We start from the raw sequence: 19917 nt of genomic DNA on the forward strand, positions 1-19917 counted from the left end.
TACCGTGAAATTTCTCATGGAAGAATTTAAACAGATTCTGAACATGGAATGCCTATTGGACTATAACCTATGGAATTGATTCTGGAAGAACATTTTGCAACTCAGCAGCTCACCATCTCTGCTATGAAAGTGACCTAAGAATGTTATTCACATCTGTATGTCTAATGATCTTGTAACCATAGTACTCACTTTTTTAAAAAATAAATCTTAGATTAGTTAAATAAGAATTAGCTGTAAGCATATATTTCAGTAACATTTGAAATATTCATTGACCTGATGGGTAATGTGTCCAATCTCTTGTGACTGGTAGAACTTTACATATGGTGAATGAGATTTTAAGTAATCCTCACCATATCTGACTTGGCTGTCTGGGTGGGAGCCCAGGGCTGGATTGCTTTAAGAGAGCTGTATTTTTAGCTTCTGGATAACAAGTAAGGTATTGTAGAAGCCGTTTTGTAGCTGACTAGGTTAATCTAATTATTAGAATAAACCACCAGAATTGAGGATTGTCTTCCCCATTCTTTGCAGTTTGCCCTGATTTGAGCAATCTCAGCGTGGTCCCTCCAGTAACTATGGTCACACACACATACATTAAAAAAAAAAATCAAGGGGAGGAAAAAATTCTAAGGTCAGTAGTATAAACCAAATTGCAGTTTCACGGAGCCACATTCAAGTGGAGTTCTACACCGAAAAGTGACTGTAAAAACGCATCATGGTATTCAAAAGATATGCTCCCTGTGTATATTCAGAGTGATAACTGCTTGCTTTAGTGACCAAAAACAAAAAAACCCACATTTTCAGTTGGCCAATGAGGTAAATTAGATAAAACCCTAAACAAGTGTAAGGCCTTTTCTACATGTTACTCTGGTATAGTTATTCCTGTTTAATTCAGAATAAGGTAGGGGGTAAATTTAAAGCTGATTAACTATTCCTGATTAACTCCATATGTGGATGCTGTTATTCTGAATTAAGTACCTTATTCTGAATTAAGATATGGAGTTAATCTTGAATAGTTAATCAGCTTTAAATTTACCCCCTACCTTATTCTGAATTAATCAGGAATAGTTAATTGGCTTTAAATTCACACTTTACCTGATTCTGGATTAATTTTCAAGTGTAGCCAAGCTCTAACATAGAAAACATTAGAAGAGAACTCACAAGAGACAAGAACAGTAATGAGGGAGCTGATAAATACAGAGTGATTGGCAAAAAGATCAAGAAAGGAATGATGGTGGCCAAGGAGATATGGATCAAAAAACAATGCTCTAAAACTGAAGAGTGTATCAATAATAAAAATAGCGAATGAGCCTTCCAGATTGTTAAAGATCTTGTTGCCGGCTCAAAGAGCCCGAGGCGGAGCAACAGCAGGGTTCGTTGCCCGGTGTGCGTCGCACTAATTATCACACCAGGGTGGAGAAGCAAAACCAGGTTTATTTGAGCCCAAATAAAGGTGCCAGGGAGAAAAGCATTCTCAAATCCTGCACACCCGCTCACAGGCGGGGTCCCAACATTTATACCCCCCTTGTTTGTGTAAGCCTTTTGTTCGGTTTTCCCCCTCACCCCTCCCTTCCCAGCAGCAGCTACATTAGGCATTACATTTCAGCGTGTTAGAAAAGGTTCTCATCCACAGGCTTATCTCTGGCCTTGACAGAACAAACGCATACAGATTTTCCTTCCCCCTCTCCCCCTCCTCCCCGCCGCTTTTGCTGTTTTAAACTCCTACATTTGCAAGCTGAGATTGCTGACAATTACACATTTTGCTTGCAGTCTGTTAGCATCTTAGGCTGGTTAAAGTTCACAGCATGTAAGAACTTTGGTTCACTTCAGGCCCAAAGTCACAACTTTGGTTTACTCAGGCCTAGTGGCACCAACAATCTGATAAAGGAAAGATGGACCAAAGCTAATGCAAATCAAGACAAAGAAGGGAACAGTCTTACAGAAGAAAAGGACATCATCAATAGGTGGACAAATTACTGCTTTGATCTATACAATCACCCAACAAATGGAGATCCTAGTGTTCTAGATAGCCCAGATTCAACAGAGGATGATGACTTTCCAATACTGTGTGAAGAAGTGGAGAGAGCTGTGAAATCACTGAAGAACGGAAAGGCTACAGGTATTGACAACATCCCAGCTGAACTGATGATAAATAGTAATAGATGTACTCACCAAGATCCGCAATAAGATCTGGCAGACTGGTGAGTGGCCCTCCATGTGGACACAGTCACTAATCATCACTCTGCCAAAAGAAAGACAACCTGAAATTGTGTCAAAATTACTGGACCATAAGCTTAATTAGCCATCTCAGAAAAGTGATATTGAAAGTCATATTGAAGAGATTGAAGCCACAAGTGGAGAATATCATCGCTGAAGAATAGGCTGGCTTTCATGCTGGAAGAAGTACCACAGAACAGATTTTCAATCTTCGTGTTCTATGTGAGAAGTACTTACAACGTCAGCTGGACATCTACCATGGTTTTGTTGACTTCAAGAAAGCATTTGACAGTATGGCATGAAGCTCTCTGGGCAGCCATGAAGAAGTACAATGTTGGTCATAAGCTTATTTTTACCATTAACTGCTGTATGCCAAGGCCAGCAGTGCCGTTCTCGTCAGTGGGACAATAGGAGAGTGGTTTTGCACCACTGTTGGAGTCCAGCAAGGCTACCTTCTTTTGCCCACACTGTTCAACATCTACTTGGAGCACATAATGGACTGATGCCCTAGAAGATCACACATGCAGAGTCAGCATTGGGGGTGAACAATTTCAAATCTTCGGCTTGCTGATGACATTGATGGCCTGTTAGGGTAGGGAAGATGAACTTGTCAATCTTGTGAAACATTTGGATGAAACCTCCGCAAAATATGGTATGGAAATCAGTGCAGAGAAAACCAAGCTAATGACAAACAAATGTGATTTGTTCACATATCAGCTCACATACCATGGTCAGTGGACAAGAGCTGGAGACAGTGAAAGAGTTAGAGTATTTGGGGGCAATCGTCACGGACAAAAGATCAAAGGCAGAAATTCTGGCAAGAACTGTGCAAAAAGCAGCAGTGGCAAAGCTAAAGCCAATGTGGAGGAACAAGAACATCTCCCTGGAATCCAAACAAACTGTTGCATGCACTGGTCTCACGCATCTCCATTTTTCTGTAAGCATGTGAGACATGGGCCCTTACGGCAGAACTTGAATGGAAAATACAGGTAGTAGAGATGAGATACTTCCGTAAAATCCTGGGCATCTCCTACTTCGACCACTTCACTAATGAAGAGGTCTGCAACATCATCACCCAATGCGCTGGGTCACATGAAGACCTCCTGATGACCGTGAAGAAGCGCAAGCTGAAGTGATATGGCCATGTAACAAGATCAGCTGGCCTATCCAAGATCATCCTCCAAGGGACAGTACAGGGGAAGAGAAGAAGAGGTAGACAGAAGAAGAGACGGACTGACAACATAAAAGAGTGGACAGGAATGGACTTTGTGGATACTCAAGCACTGACACACAATCATCAGGGGTGGAGACAACTGGTTGATTGCTCATAAATGATGGTGTCCCAATGACCAATGCAGTTATAGGAGTGATGATGATGGTATAAATGAAGATGATGCTATCAAAAACTACACTTTAAGAACTATGCAAAGTGGATCTCTGAGCAGATTTTGATCTTAATCTTTTTTAAGTAATCAATTGTAATATAATTAGAATCCAAACATTACAATAAATGCTTCTGTTTAGTTACAATACAACTGTTGTAGGTTAATAAAGTCACTTGATTAAAAAAAATGAAAGGTTAAGAATTGTCACAATTATGTATTTCATAATTCCTATTGCTCAATATAAGTTTGTGATAATGAATTGGTATTTAATTATCTTTACACTGTTGTCCCACAAAATCAAAAACTAAATGTATTTAGAACATTTAATTTAATGTCTTAAAACTCATGATAAACCTCCAAGTCTATATTCACTAACAGAGCTTCCTGGAAGCACATTGTATTCCTGAACTGAACACATACCATGTTATGAAACTGTTCCAATATTGACCATGTTAAAGTTACTGTTAATCTGAATTTGTTTTCATCTTGGCAGAATCTCTCTGGCACAGGAGGAGAATTTTCATTACCGTTCTTCACTGTTGCAGAGATCCAATTCACTTGTAATGAACCATCTCATTCTCTCTACTCTGTCTACTGAAAAGTAAAAACATGCAAATTAAGCAGTTGGATTTCACCTTATGAATAAATAGTGTCACAGTACAACATTAAACAACAACTCATAACACTGATAAATCAATGTCAGGTAAGATATCTGCATATACTTTCATATGGGCCAATTAGGAACATCTCTGCAGCACAAAATATAGCAGTGAAATACAAAGCCAGTTTCAAATAAGGTAGGAGTCAGTGTTTTGGCAATAATCCTAATACGCAACACCAGGCATCAGTGTGATCCAGTATTGTCAGCTAAAGCATTTCAGCAGGAATTTGAGAAGGGTACTGCAATGCATGAGATATTAGAATGAAGTGTGTCACATGAAGGGTGCACTGTGTGACTCATTTCATGTATTTTCCTTAACTCACCACACTCACTATATTCCACATAAAAATTTGATCATACATGTATTTGGCAGTTCCTAATGCATTGCCCTATCTCAAGATCCTTAAGAAGATCCCTAGGAAAGGGCTTGTGAGTACAGTACCCAACAGGAGCAATCTTATGTGGCCTTTTCCTTAAAGATGTACAAAAATGTAAGTCTTTGCATATTACACATTCAAAAGAGGTGACTAGGTGAATATCCCCCAGGTCTATTCTATATGAGGTGACCTCCATGTGCTTGAGATGGTACCCTACTAAATTAAAATCTTCTGACTACATGTATGAATCTCATATGAATCACACATTCATTCACATTGTATAAAAATGTATTAAATTTCAATGCACTATTTGTTATATGCAAAGGTAACAGCCATCCTCTCTCAATCTATTTTTTCTCTCATTTAATAGGAACAATTCAAACTGCAAAAATAAAACTGGAAATGTAAATTCACCATGGCAAGGTAACGTAGCTACTATCCAAGGGCTGATCTGAGGACCTACACTCAATCTGCAGCTAGCATGAAAGTCAGGGGATGGAGGAACCCTTATAAAACACAGCCAGCAAGTAAAAAACCGCTTTACAAAAATTTTCTTTGAGGAATTAAAAAACAAAACAAAAAACAAAAAACCAGGACATACTGTTTAGAGGCTTTGAAATCAGACAATTGTGTTTTTTAATTAGTGAATTTCAAAAAGTTCAATGGACTGCGTCTCTACGTATGAGTGGGATGAAAAAAATCTCAGTGACAGTATGTAGGATTGGGTCTCCTTTTGACAATTTTTCCTATGGATAATCCTCTCACACATTTTCTATATGCTTCACTGTATTCTGTAGCTTTTTATTTTATTTAAAATGAATTTAGTGATGTATTACACCACCATGGGTTTCGCTCTGGCTGCTATAGTTTCAAACTCAACAGAATAAAATTGCCTCTGGGGCTTTTCTCAAATTTGGAGGCTCTAGGAACACATGAAGCCCAAGGATAATGACCACAGACACAATCACAAGGACAAAGTCTTATCTGTACTACAAGTTTTATTAAAGCAATAAGTAAAGTTACAATTACCCATGCATATAGATATCCTACATAAGCCTACGCATTAATAATAACTGTAGTCATACTCACATCCTCACTGATATTCTAGGGTCCAATGAACTTCTTGCCAACTGATCATCAGTAGAGGGATAGTTCCTGCTGGGGTTTTTCCCATGACTATTCTCACTTTTACCCAACCAGGGAACCCTTTATATATTGTAATTCTAACTACACCTAACACCTTATGTGTACACATGAAGGTGTCAACCCTTTTTTCCTTATCTGTACATCCACACCATGAATATAGGGGTGCCCATTCTTCATAGGTTGTTTATAGTTCCTCTTATACTCATTTGCGTCTACACACAGCATATACCATGTGGTCAACACAGACATTCAAAGATGTTACAATCTTGTGGTCTTGGACAATACCTTACAGTCGATTGCAATTGCCTATTGGCGCATCTTTACAGTAATCATGAGACCTTTGAGGCATTGGGTTATTCCTAGGTCACCCACTCGTGTCAAGCATTTGTAAGCCTACGGCCTAATATGATTAAGCTAAAATCTTACAGGTCTCAGCTTCTAGGCCATGCATATCAGCCACGCTTTACTTATCTAACTAATACACACTCATCACTCCTAAATACTTATCAGTTCTAAACTTCGATAATCCTACAACTTAAATCGATTTAGCATACATTGATTATATATGAAATAGCATATAATTTGACCATAACATCACATAATACAATGATCAGTGGATGATAAAATGAACTAATTGGCTACAATTCTGTTTAATGGGGGGGAAAAGGATAAAGAGGCAAAGAAGCTGAAGAAAATTCCTTTCTTCCAGTGAGCGTGATCTCGCATGTTAGTTGTGTTAGCACCAAAAGTTATCATTTACACTTCGCAAAATGAACTGTAAACTGTAAAAATGTAAACTTGTAGGGTTTTACACACACTTTTCATAGGTGTAATAAGGTGCAAGGCAGAGAGAGAATTGGGCCCAATGTAATTTTTCCTATTGCTTGGAGCTACACTTAGGCTCTGATTTTGTCAATCCTCACAAGCTAAGCAGGGTGAGATGGCATCAATACATGATGGACACCATGGATAGCAAGTGCACAGATGTGAAGTAAAATAGGAAAGATGTGGTGCCCAAATATCTAGAAAATGCTAAAGCACTGAAATACTTTACTACGTACTTAATGTCAGCCAGAATCAGTCACAGCTGTAACTGTAACTGAAACCTGTGTATAAACACTTTATAGTGTTACAGCTCAGAGAAAACCTAAGAGCATTATAAAGCCACAAGGAAACTCTCTCTCGAAATAAAATCTGCAAGTATTTTCTCCAAAAGGTTGTTTTGCACCTAACAAACCTGAGTTTATTGTGAAAAAAAATTACAAGGGCTATTGATCCTCATGCATCAGCCCATAAGGCAGTGTGAGTTGGAGGAAATGCGAGTGCAGTGCACTAATAAGTGATTTGTGGGTGTTTTATTCAGCCTTTTGAAGCAGTAACATTGCATACTGACCTAGATGTGGACCATCAGTCTATTCTGGAATGCAGTTTCTGAGTTAATAAAACAATGGCATCCCGATACATAGCATCCCTCACAGATGTCTGTTAATCATTTTGTGTCATATGAAGCTACTAGAGAATTAAAAAGCAAAGGAAAACACTTCCCAGAGCACTGATTTATGGTGTGCTATATAACTCACCAATATATATGTATATACACACACACACAGAGCTGTAGAATTATAGACAAAAACTTAGCACTGATAAAAATCAGAACATTTAGGCAACAACACCACTTATCGATTGAGATGCGCCCAAACCAGGGGCATAGCCAATATTCCCTCACTTTTAGAGTTGTTTGGATTTTGTGCCATGTAAATGTGTATGGCCATACGTAGTGCATCCAGCGCCTGCTAGTGGACAGTGGGAAGAAGCTTCAGGAAGAAATGCCTGTGTAACTCCTTGGAGTAGCCACAGAGCTGTTAGTGTCACCCCTCTTACCCATCAGGGTGTGGTAACAGCAGCTTCTTCATCTTCCCTTCAGACTCACCTCCTTGACAGCCTTTGAGCCATGGAAGAAGGGACTTCTCATTGCACACAAGAATGACTCTTTCCTGTATGTGTACCAAGAGCCTTGGGGCCTAATTTCTTGCCTTGCCCAGACCTCATGGTGTTGGTCTTCAGGCCAGCGATGGCCCATTTGAGAGTGGGGTGGGCCAAGGAGATCAGCTGGGAAGGGTTACAGATCCAGTTGAAATCACATGATCTTTAAACTACAAGGTCGTTCAGCCTACACACAATGAGGATGCCCTCCCTACTCTGGTCCAGCATGACACCGCACACTCTTCATTTTAAATCAATCAGTCCCAAAAACTCATCTCTTCCAGGATGCCCAGAATAAGTGAATCATTAACATTCACTGTCTTATCTGAATGTTCTATACTGAGAAAGGTAACATTTTTTCCTAAAAAACAAACCCTTAACTGAAGCACTATGCTGTGCATATGCCCAAATTGGGTAACCATGTTATGGCACTGCTATTTCAACTCAGCCCTCTTCACCCTATCCCTCCACTACTGTTTGTAACTCACGTCTCCTATCTAAAACGCAGGCCTCAATCTTGCACAGACTTATGCATGGGTTTAATTTTATTAAGATGAATAACCCATTGAGGTCAATAGGGCTACTCATGTGCACCATTACCACTCTTGAGTGTTCAAACCTCATGAGTCAGGCTTACTCAAAATCATGAAATTAGCTTAATTTTTTTTAAAAGCGATATTTTTGGTTCTTTTTATTTGCCTTATGACTCTTGAGCCTTTCAGGTGTATTTTGGTCATATTTCAACCTTTAACCACAACCACTCAGAATTTATCTTTTTAAAATGAAATTTGAGATTCCCATGAAATCACATTATTCCAGCATCGGGGGCTTTAAGAAAACCACCAAATATCAAAAGAGTTGCGTAAGAAATATCATAAGAGTTGTACACATTTTTATAGGATTGTAAACTCTTTCTGGCAAAGATTGTCTCTCTCTAGTCTTCTAAGGAGTGCCCAGCATACCCTTGAGCACAAAAAAAATAATAATTAATAGTAAAATAAAGAACTGATAAGCAAAATTGGTGCAGCCTTCATTTTAATTCTACTGCTACTTCCTGGCATTCATATTCTAGCTTGATGCCTTGATACTATTTTTCTGAAAAAAATAGCCTTAGCATAACTTTAAATATAAAGGAAAACCCTGATCGTTGTCCAAACAAAACCAAGCAACCGGTCAAATACAATTCAAACCCAGGACAAAACAAACAATATGTGAGCTTGAAACGCAAAAGAAATACCAGCAGAAAGATTTAATAAAGGCACATACAGCATACCTTGAACAAGAGACTGCTGTTGTTGTGTGTATACATTTTTTGTGTTTTTACCTCTGGTTATAACAAAATATACTGGTGGTACACGCAGCTGACCTGGATCATCAGTAAATACTTTGGGGACAGAAAGCTTGCTCAGATATTGTACGTCAGGATAGAATGGATTCACATTTTGTACCTAACTTGATTAGTTTACCTTAATTATTGAGGCCCAGATCTTAGTCTTTTCAAGTATGGTATGACATGGATTTTCTCATCTGCAGGTTTCCGTTGTTCAGTTGACAGAGCAGAGGACAGTTGAATTCTATTCCCAGCTCTGTCACTGACACTGTGTAGATTAGAAAGATAAATTGAGGTTAAGTTTGGGTTAGCTAACCCCAAACTTTTCTCCAACACAGTTCAGATTACGTTCACATATTAAGCAAAGGTCATGGTTAGGCTAAGGTTAGCTAATACATATCAGCTAAGCAGGATGCCCTGCTTTCCTAACCTAGGCTAACCATAAGTGACACTGGGAAAATCAACCTCTCTGAGCCACAGTTTCTTCATTTATAAAATGGGTGTTGTAATACTTGGCTTCCTCTCAGGAGCATTGTGAGTCTTAACATTTTGAAAGTTTTTTTAGATTCCCTGGGTACAACCTGGAACTGGGGTATCGCTGTGCACTCTTAGCTCTCCAGCCTGGCTTCTCTCTTACAATGCTTTGCCAGTAAAAAACAACAAACCCCTCCGGGCGCTGCTATCACTCAGTACAACGGCATGTGGAGCCCCACACCCAGCCAAATTGCATGAATGCTCCCTAAGCCACTCACGAATCACACAGAGAAAGGCACCAGCCAATCCCCATCCATCCTCCCCCGCAGCTCCCCAGAACTGTAACTATCTTGCCCTGGTCAGAAGCCTCATTTTCAAAAGTGACTTAGCCACTTAGAAACCTAACTCTTATTGAAAGTCACTGGGACTTTGACTTTCAAGTCCCTTTTGAAAATGCCATTTTAAAAATAAAATTAAAAACTACCCCAGTGTCTCCATGATTCTTAAATTATTTAAATCCCTTATTGATTTCATTGGATTTTATTCAGTCTGGGCAAGTATTTGGTGGTCTGCCCTGTCCCGATTATGTTTATCGTGAGTTGTTTATTTTATTTACGATATGATTCAAGTAGGTACTTCTATTAAATATCAAATTGACAGACAAATCAAGAAAATTAAAAAGTGAGATATGTTACAAGACTAAGTCAATGTCAAAGAACCTTAGGAAGACAAACCTTTGGGCCGGAGATATGATAATGGCTTGGACTAGCTCTACCAGAACTAGGGAATTAAACTGGATTTCTCTGGGCATTTGGCCTGTTATTCTGCTAATATTTTTAACAGAGTTAATAGTAAGAGCCTTTTATAGTGGTATTTGTTATTTATTTCAATGGAGATATGCCTGGATTAATTTGTCATATTGGCAGAAATTCAGCCAAATCTAAAAAAACAAAGAAACAAAAAAATCCAATCTCCTAGACTAGTTTTATTCCAACATTCCACTTGTAAAGGCATTTCCCCAAACAGAACAGCGCTAAGAGGCTGAAAAGCTTTCACTGGAACACCTCATTGCCTTCTTCTGTGGACCACCAGCCCCAATACAGGAATAACTGGGTGAAATTCTATGGGCTGTGCTACGCAGCAAGTCAGACTAGATAGTCTAGTGGTCCCTTCTGGCATTAAAATCTATTCATTTTACAAATAATTTCTCATGTTGTCAGGGAAACTAATTTTTATCTCTCTTTTATCTCGGTGATCCTTGCCGCCAATTAGGCAATCATGGGTTAATACATTCCAGTCTTGGGGCTGGATGTTTCCTCTTCTTCACTAGTCCTCCTGAGCAGCAGTAACTACAGTTACTGGTGAATAGCCTCTCTTTACAGTGCACTAGGCACCTGAGAAACCTGCTAAGAACATATGGGCTGTGAAAGTGACAATATGTGCTTCAAGTACTACTTGTATTTACTGTAAGAAGGCAAGTCAATTGCAGACTGACAGTGTTAGTATGTTGATGGATGGAGGGGGGAAAAAGCTGTACATTTACCCTGAGAACCAGGCAAAGAGCCAAAGGCTCATAACCCCACAGCTTGTCAACAATGTTCTTTTACTGGAGAAATCCACTCAGAATATATAATCAAACTTGAGAACCATACCTTTTACCTATGCGGTGGTTTTCTGAAATATTGATAAAGGTTAGGGCAGGAAGATAAAGCAACCTGCTTTTAGATTCAACCAGATAATGGAGCAGAAGTAGGAAGACAACCTTCTGTTACCCTCATAACCAGAATATATACTACCAGAACCATGACAGGCATTTACAGAAGGTCGTGTGTTTCCTGCTTAGAGCAGCTGGCTGCAGGGTTATCATCAGTCTGCCTCTACATACCCTTTCTCCTCATTGTTTGTTCACGTAGCCCTCATATTGTCTGAAACACTTCCCATGTTTACCCATACGGGCTTCATCTTTCACAAGAGTTCAAGGCTGTCCGCAAAGTCAAGAGCCTAATACAAATATAATTTTTATCACTGAATTTCAGTTCCAGGCTTTTAGTGGCAGCTGAACCAAAGAATCCCACAGAACTTCTACAGCTAGATCCTTGGAAGTGCAGTTTTTGATAAAATGTTCAGGATTACCAGTTTAGGTATGTACCAGTTTCATTTCATGTCTGGTGTAAACAAATAGTACTTACCTAAGCACCAATGTGACAGAAATATCCAGCCTGCTAGAGCACTAGCCATAACAAAGAGACAGACTCTCAGAAATGTCACCCCACATGACTTTATTCCTTGATGTCCCTGGAATATGCAAAAGAGAGAACATGCTCTGATGCTTGATTTTAATTTTTTTTTCTTACTTCATTTTAGGTTTATTGCTGTCTTATAAATAAGGCTACTGACACTTTCGGCAGATTTTTTTATTTAAAATATTTCTATTTAGTATTTATTCTGAGTATTTTAATTTATAAAATTATGAGACAGAGTTGCTTGTAAATGCTATAAAATAGGATCCAGCAAGCCATATATATTTAACAATCGTTCCAACAAATGTATCTTGATTGAAATCTGACTACATTTGGGGGATTATGTATTATTAGTGAAACACTAACAGTATGCTTCCTGCTGTACAAAGTGCAAACAAAACATGGGCCCCAGTCCTAAAAAGCCTTATGCATAAATTTAAATTTGAGCCTGAGTAAGTGTATGCAGGATCAGTGGTTTACAATCCAAACACCCAGTCCTTCAATTAACAGTCCATCTATAAACAGTCACTTGCAGGATTGGTCCCAGAAATGTATTTCCAAAAATCAGACAAGACTAGAGAACTCAGAAAACAATTATAACATTTATTTAATATTTCATACATATACACACACACACACACACACTCTACATTAGTTTTGATGACATCACAGTGATATATGCTAGTTTTTACGGGCTTCATAGCTGAATAGATTTTCAGGAAGGATTAATAGAGCGGGAGACTGGTGCATTTTTATATGCAATTTGTTCCAGGCATGAGTCAGCATGAAAGAAGACCAAAATGACCTGATCCTGCACTATGAATGGGACCTTTGACACTGACTTCCCCAAATGGAAGATCAGCCCCATAAATTGGAAAAGGATAAAGAAACAAAGAGAAGGATGAGGTGATATCACTGGAGAGTGAAGGCATTATCTTTATTTTCAGCAGACTAACCCTAGCACGTGGATTAAAGGAAAAATGTCAGGTTAGTCAGTAGCTAGTTTGTGCCCATAGGATAAAATAAATTACTTCTAATGAAATTCTAAACACACACTGGATAAATCTCACCTGGCAGTATTACGTTAGCACAACCAGGCTGAAATTCAAATATAATTCCCACATCAAAGCTAAATGTAAAGCCAGTTAGCACTGACTGTGAAGCATACACAGATCTTTCGCAATGGTTGTAGAGACTTGTCCATGCAATTATCCTTTGTACTTTCTCCAATAATTTTGGGACTGAGTCTTGTTATATTAATTTAGATGGAATATATGGGTCAAAGGTACTAACATATCCCAATCATTGTCCAACCTTAAACAGTTTTAAACAAGTATACGGAGGTTTGGTGTATAGAGACCTTAGCCTTCTTAGTATCACAGACATACCATTAAACATGCTTTTAGTCTATTAAAAAGATACAGAAAAGGACAAACAGTTAAAGCATTTGAAATGTAAAGTAAGGTTTTTATTTTAACATCTCTTGACCCAACCTCTTTAGATGGAGAGTTTTTAGAAGGAAAAAACCCTTGTTCAACAGTCTTCTAGATGGCATCAAAGATGGTAACTGCTTTTGGGGGAAAAGAGAAGTTAGCTGAGCTTGGCTGGAGACATCATTGTTGCTGTTGTTAAAGTCCAGTTTCATTTCCTAGAATACAACACTGAGAAACACAAAAAGGGGAGAGAAAAGATAGAAAATGCAGCTTCTGTCTCTGGTGAGGATTCTTACATGCAATCTTGCTGCTGGGGACACACAGACAGAGCACACGTTCTCATCAGCCACTCGGCGACCTGGAAAACTTATACCAGCATTGGGTTCTTTGAGGCATTGCTTTGAGTTCCTTCTTCCTGGTCATAGGCTTACATCAGAGTTGCAAAATATGCAGTTTTGGTCAGCTAAACCAGACTCTTACTAGACAGAAGGAAAGCGGAGAGAAATAGGAAAGAGAAGGACTAGGGTGGTGAACATGTCAGGGCTGGGAGAGAGAGAAAGACTGGGAGTCAACCAGAGCCAGTAGACATGGTAATGTCATCTAGGTCCAGGGCCACCCAGAGGATTCAGGGGGCCCCCACTTCGGTGGTAATTCGGCGGCGGGGGGGTCCTTCTGCTCCGAGACCCGCCGCCAAAGTGCCCCGAAGACCCGCAGCAGGGGCCCCCCGCTGCCGAATTGCTGCCAAAGACCCAGCACTTCAGCGGCAGGTCCCAGGGCGGAAGGACCACCTGCCATGGGTCTTCGGGGCACTTCGGCGGCGGGTCCCGGAGCAGAAGGACCCCCCGCCGCAGGTCTTTGGGGCACTTTGGCGGCAGGTCCCAGAGTGGAAGGACCCCCTGCCGCTGAATTGCTACCGAAGACCTGGAGCGGAAGAAGAAGCGGAAAGGAGCCCCTGTGGGGCCCGGGGCAAATTGCCCCACTTGCCCCCACCTCTGGGCGGCCCTGTCTAGGTCTCACTCTCTCTGGCCTGGTCTGATCAGGACATCTCTCAGGATTGGATGACGAAGGTCCAGTGTCCCAGGAGAGTGTGGGTAGCAGCCATGATGTTCACTCCCGTAGCCCATTTCCCCCCACCCCCAAAGTGTCTCTCTCTTTTTTTAAGGACCCCAAAAGGGAGTAATGGGCAGAATAACCCATCCCCTCATTATTTTGTCCACCAATTAGGCTTGTTTCTGACACACCAGTTTTGATTCACTTATTTCTGGTTCCACACTTCTCTTGTCTATCAGACATGATTTTAAACACAGTCCTTGAATTACATCAGTAGGCTTTTTTGTTTGAACTAATTTAGTCTGTCTCCCTTTTGCAACTTTTCTCAATAACATTTGTTGTTATCAGTTACTATGGCACCTTATGATTTACCCACACTCCTTACAGTTGGGCTCAGAAAAAGGGTACATTTTTAGGCCCAAGTAGCTCAACAGTCATCACCCTCAAACAAATACTCTGTCTCATTTTACAGAGAGTTTGGCTCAGAAGAAAATTACTGCTTCTATTCCCTCACATTGAACAGTGTTTTGAGTGGCATCAGAAACCACCATTTTGACCTGGTTCCACAAGCTCAGGACTAGTGTCACGAGAATTTTGTGGGTTCTTTTTTAAATTCTAGGAGAAGAGTGGGGGGAGCTTTTTGTAAGTTATTCTGGCATTTGCAACTGTCAGAACTCTGGTAACCAGGAACTCCTGCCAGCAAATTCTATACATTCAACTAAGAACAATAAGTGAGTAAAAGTCATATTGGCAATACATTTTTGTTTTACCTCCTAGCATAACACCATCAATCTTTTATGCCTGAAATATAGAATAAAAAAGGAAAAAAATGTAGTTCCAGTAGGGATCAGTATATCAAATTTTCCCAGCAGAATAAGCCCTTCAGTCATGCATAGGACAAATCTACAATAACGTTACCAGATTATTACCACATCTTCAATCCTGGCTGGCCAACACTATTCATTTCATCCCTACCAGTTTGTATAGACATTTTAGCAGGGACATAAAATTAATTCCTCCCAGGACAATTAGGAATGGTTGCTGTCTGAAAATGATAGAGGATTATACATTTCAGATAAGAACCCAGTTGTCAGAGAAAAACTCAGTTCTCACTTTTTGGTTGGGTGCAGCAAATCAGATACTTTATTTCTCTAGGAATTACGTGGAGCGAGAGACCTGCCTAGGAGGGGGAAACCTTGTGTCCTAGTGCACTGTCTCCCTCCACGCAATTGCTAGAGAAATAAAGTATCTGACTTTGCTGCACCCAACCAAAGAGTGAGAACTGAGTTTTTCTCTGACACAGTAGTATAACATATGATTTCAGAAATGGGGTAAAAAAGAATTCTGTTAAACTTCAGATGGGACAAACTCTGGGGCTAAATTCTCAGTAAGAAAAAGATACATGATTAGTGGTAAAAATTAATCACTGAGGCAATATTATATAATGGCTACAGCAAATGACAGGAAGGGCTACTGGGGTTTATTCCCAGCTCTACCACGGACTGGTTACCTTGGGCAAATCACGCCCAGTTAAGCCATCTGTAAATTTAAGTACACCATCCCACAAAAAGGTTTGCTAAAGCTCATTGAATTTTTAAAGCAATCGTTAAAGCAGATTACTTTAAAAAAGGCATATGTTTAATAATAAATAATAATAATAAAGAATAGTATTTTAAGTGTTGAATTTCAGAGTAGAAAAATAAGTTACAGCAATCTGAAAAGGAGAAAAGACAAATAATATGGAATCCAAATGACTGAAGGGCAGACATGCAAGTGGGGCTTGATTTTCTAATAGGATATTAGTACAGTATATGATTTTGAGCAACAAAGTATTGATCTCTTGTCAAGATAAATCTAATGTAAGTTTCTCTGGTAGGATACATAAGGAATTGACTATACAGCAGGGCAAATATCCATGAATCATTTTGTTAGTTAAATACTTAACACACACACAATTAATCCAGCAGGCCCTATTACCTGACTTGCTGTTTTCTAGCAGGGCTGACTTGAGGCACAAGGAAGTCAAACATTTACTTAAGGTCACTCAGTGTACAAATATCTCAGTGTAGATTAGTACCCAGAGTCCTTTGGGGCCCTGACCCCTTTGAGCTAGACCACATGGCCTCCTCTTGACAGCACAAACATACAGAATGGCTTGGATCTTAGCCAGATATACTTACCATATGTGATTCCTGGCAGGACATGCATGTAATTCATAAGAAGGAAAATCTTGTTTTGAATTCCAAGTGAACTACACTAAATTATTCCTGGCAGGATTTAGAGAATGGATGGTCATATACAGCAAATCTATGCGACTCTTTATAGCGTCATAGAGTAGCAGGACAAATGTAATGGAGAAAAACTGATATTTAATAAAGACGGGGGCAGATACAGACAAGATACAGCTTCAGAGGACCAAAGACATGATTTTTGGCAGGAACGTGATGAGTGTTGAATTACCAGGTTGGTAAAAATTTAAATTCCCAAAAGAAAAATTCTTCATGGCAGTAGTATCAGGTTTAGTTTTTGTCAGCACATATATAACCTAGTTCCAGACAGAACTAACATTGGGCTGAAAAGTCCTTGTAGAGCAAATCCTTATCATTCCTGGCAGGGAATGAATACCCATGAATACCCTAAATGTGGTAACATGAAGCAATAGGATTTGTGGTAAAGCAAAGATATGGAGTAGCCCTGTAATGGTCTCACATGGTTCCATTCAGAAACTAGACCCTGCAGTTGATTTGCAAAGGTTGACGGTGAACCTTATCCTACAACTTCACTTTGATGTTCAAGTTTAGGCAACAAGTGGGAACTCACAACCACCAACTCTTATCCCCATAGCCTCAATTTCTCTTTATACAGCATGTCACCATCTTACATGTGTTCATGGGGATGAAAAAAAGGAGGCCATCAGTGATGAGGGAGGTTTGCCAGCTTTACCTCTATATGAAAAAATGTTGTGCATGTTCCCTGAACTTTCATGAGCATGGAATGAGATTCTTGAACTCAAACCTAGGATGATTTTGTGCCCAAAGTTTCTTGCAGTTGTAGTATGCAGTTGAATTACTAGTGGGATAAACTGGTATAATATTTCTTGCTGATTTTCTGGGAACATGTAGCTGATCCCTGGGAAATCAATCACAGGGAATTAAATTTCAGGCAAACAACCCATCTTCTTCCAAATCAATTTTACCTCAAGTTTTATTCCTTTAGTGCATAGCCAGAAATTGTTAGTTTACTGAGCAGGTTTTTGAGAAATGTTGATATTTTTGCATAAACTTCACAAACACCCAAAAAATTTTGTAAGTCTGGGGGAAATTTGTACTGCAAAAGAGTTAAAATATTAGTCTTGGTAGCGGCCAGACTGATCTCAACACAACACACTGCTACAATGGTGGAATCAGAGTTTAATGTCCAAATCTTTCTCTCTTATTGGCAGAAGCTGAGAGTAGTACGGGACAGCACACTTAACCGTTTGGTCTCATGCATGCCCCTTTTGCCAATGCATGGAGGGCCCCGGCATGATTCTAGGAGGATTAACAGTCACCCTTTTTTTGTGTAACTGATGGTGATGGCACTGAGTTTTGGGCTCGATCTAACACAACTTCTCAGCCTAAAACTTTTTAGGTTACATCCAGGAAAAAGGTAAAATTTTTACACAAAATCTGAAGTGAAAGAGACAAACAGATTCCTGAATTATTACATCCAAAATTAGTAATTAGTAAGATTGCAATTTTGGAATTATGTGGTAATCATTTGTAAAATGTTTTTACTTTCTAAATAAAAGGTTATATTAAAACAGATATATTTACACAACTCCCAAATTCTCACTTTTTTTTTTTTGCCACTGGCCGGGGCCAGCCCTGGACCAAATGGCAACCCACGCAAGAAGCATCTTTGGCATGCCCCCCCGTCTATTTGTTAAACTTTTTAATATCGCACAATATATATATAACTTTGCAATATTGCAGCAGCTGGGCTCTCATGTCACTTGTATCTCAATGACTGGCTATACCCTGCCCCTCATATACCCACAAGGGATGGCTGACAACATTCTAGAAGATTCAAGGAAAATGGAGGAAAATATAGTGCTCAAAGTCTGGAAGGTTCCACGAGATTCTACAAAGGTCCAGAACATTCTAGGAAGCTCATGAAAAGTGAATCCACATATGGAATACCTGAAACATTTTACTTCAAACATTCTATTTTCCCTTTTCTCGTTAACAACAAAAACAGCACCCCTGAGCCTGGCACCCAAGCGGTCACCTGCCCCTAAAGCCGGCCCTGCTCCTGACTCCTCAGCTTTCTGGACAGTGTTGCCATCTCCACCCTCCATTTCCTGCTGCCCTCTTTTATAAGTGTCAGATAATTAAGTTCCAGTTGTTTTCTCAGATGCAGCAGGTGGGGCTAATCAGCCAGCTGCAGGCCTCTGACCCCAGAGGAATGGTGTCCCTTTCCATATACCTTCACACTACCCAAACCCTCTCTCCTCAACCAGTCCTTTCTCAGTCTGCATGTGGTCTGTAGGAAGGTGTGACCCTCCTGCTGCAGATCTCAGAGAATCTGAGATAGGGCAATAAAGAAAGCTGTAAACATCTGTAACCCTGCCTTTGTGGGTCACAACTGAGAATACCAAATTGAGGACAAACTGCTGAGAAATACAGCAGATTCAGCCGAAAACTGGCAGTTATTCTCCCTTAAAATATACCAATCCAACAATAAAAGTAAACTTCTGTTTCATCCCACTGGCTAACAAGAAGTCAGAACAGCAGTTTCTGTAGGCATTTCAGTCCTTGAATCACCACCAAAAACACTAGAATTTAAGATGAGTGTTTTTGTTTGTTTTTTTTAAAATAGAATATCAGGGGTGGAAGGGACCTCAGGAGATCATCTAGTCCAACCCCCTGCTCAAAGCAGGACAAATCCCCAGACAGTCCAACCAATTTAATCAAATGAAAGGTTCTTCTGGGGTGAAAGTAACTTTAAGGACTTACTGGTACACCGGAGTCCTGAGCGGGGTGTGTGGCCTCAATCGGAAGAGGCACAGCCTCAATCGGAAGAGGCGGGGCCTTCTATGATTTAAAGGCCCTGAGGCTCCAGCTGTGAGCCCCAGGTCCTTTAAATCACCCCAGAGCTACTAGCTGCAGAGGCAGCTGGGAATCCCAGGGCTCAGGGGCGAATTAGAGGGCCCGGGGCTCCTGCTGCCATGGAGCTCCGGGTCCTGAGGTAGTGGCGGCAGTGCTCCAGCAGTGATTTAAAGGGCCCGGGGCTCCTGCAGCAGCCAGCTGGGCTCGGGCGGGGATTTAAAGGGCCCAGTGCTCCTCCCACTGCAGGGAGCCCTGGGCCCTTTAAATCCCCACCAGAGCCTGGCTGCCGGAGCTGGAGCTCCGGGCCCTTTAAATCCCCACCGGAGCCTGGCTGCCAGGGCCGGAGCTCCAGGCCCTTTAAATCCCTGCCCGAGCCTGGCTGCCAGGGCCGGAGCTCCGGGCCCTTTAAATCCCTGCCCAAGCCCAGCTGCCAGAACTCCTTAACCTTAACATTCCATTAAGATAATGTTCTCCATGGAATTACCAACCCAAATGTATTTTTCATGCCTGTATAACTCCCTTCAGTGTTCAACT

The 19917-nt window shown here is 40.4% G+C and overlaps 1 long non-coding RNA gene across 1 annotated transcript; it reads right to left on the bottom strand.

Moving 5' to 3' along the window:
• Positions 1-4007: 4007 nt before the first annotated feature.
• LOC120398168 lies at positions 4008-19532 on the bottom strand. Its single transcript, XR_005594220.1, has 3 exons — positions 19291-19532; positions 11760-11865; positions 4008-4193 (listed from the first exon to the last, which is right to left on the bottom strand). It is a non-coding gene; the product is annotated as an uncharacterized LOC120398168 (long non-coding RNA).
• Positions 19533-19917: the final 385 nt, after the last annotated feature.

Source organism: Mauremys reevesii, linkage group 1, assembly GCF_016161935.1.
Source record: "Mauremys reevesii isolate NIE-2019 linkage group 1, ASM1616193v1, whole genome shotgun sequence".
Classification (NCBI taxonomy): Eukaryota; Metazoa; Chordata; order Testudines; family Geoemydidae; genus Mauremys; species Mauremys reevesii.